This window comes from Chiloscyllium plagiosum, unplaced genomic scaffold, assembly GCF_004010195.1.
Source record: "Chiloscyllium plagiosum isolate BGI_BamShark_2017 unplaced genomic scaffold, ASM401019v2 scaf_3811, whole genome shotgun sequence".
NCBI lineage: Eukaryota > Metazoa > Chordata > Chondrichthyes > Orectolobiformes > Hemiscylliidae > Chiloscyllium > Chiloscyllium plagiosum.
The window spans coordinates 26,572-27,699 of record NW_025212625.1 but is presented as its reverse complement, the minus strand read 5'-3'; positions in this window follow the sequence as shown (position 1 = coordinate 27,699).

Genomic DNA, 1,128 nt, shown 5'->3' with positions numbered 1-1,128 from the left:
TCAAGGTCGTCTGATTGTACTTGGGCATGAAACGAACAAAGATTAGTGACATACTCTTCATTTTAATTATGTCAAAAGTAATATCTTTCCTGATGGTCACAACAAAGAGGATGGTTTCCAAGAAAAGACAGAGACTAAGTCAGCTGTAAACTAATCGATGACCAAAATATGGCTCGCGTAGTTCTCTGGAACAGATATGATTTATTGATTATTGTCATCCAAACTTTTTTTTTTACCATTGAACCGTGAGTGGGAGATGGGAAGCTAAGATCACCCGTAACTATTGCCAGCTTTTATCACTCACATGTAGTATTTGTTTCTTGTACGGAGTGGTTACTGCGAGTGCACTTGGAAACTACACCTGCGGATGACTTCTTTCCTCACTGGTCCTCATTTCTACACAAACACGTTTTATATCCTTATCTCCTGAATCAAAGTAATGTGCAACCAATTGATAAATGTCACTAATACCTTTGCATTTCACAAGGTTTGTCACCTTCCAATGTAAATTAATGATTTGCCGTCTTGCAATTGCACACAATAAGAGATAACAAAATACAGGGAGGTGTACCAGGTTTGCAAACGCACGTTATTGAAGCTAAATTGGAAGTTTCTGCCCAAAATACGATCACGGAAGCATGCACTGAACCGTCAGGAAGCACACAATAAGTCCAGTGCCAGAGGGCATGACAGGAACAGCACCAGTTTAACCACCAAAATACTTCTCTCCGCTAATATTTTGGATGTACATCTCAATGAGCAATCGAGTTTTACATATGTTCCAACAGTAGTTACAACACAAGGAATTAACCAGTGCTGCAGACGGTCCAAGCCCCTGAATCAGAAACACTCAATGCCCTACATACAACTACAAGAACATCTGCCCGTGGCGGATACGGGCTGGCTGAAGTTCATGATTGCAGCTCGCTAGTTGTCTGTCTGTTTCTCCGATATAGTGTTTCGTGCAGTCCCTGCGTGGAATCTTGACAACCACATTTGTCCTGCACAAGATGGGCATTGGATATTGTTTTCTGGTGAGCTTTCCCTCAGCGAGGCTGTTGGTTTATGTGCTGTCCTAAATCCGTGTGTTCAGAGGAGTCTGGCTATCAGTTTCCAGAAATTTATTTT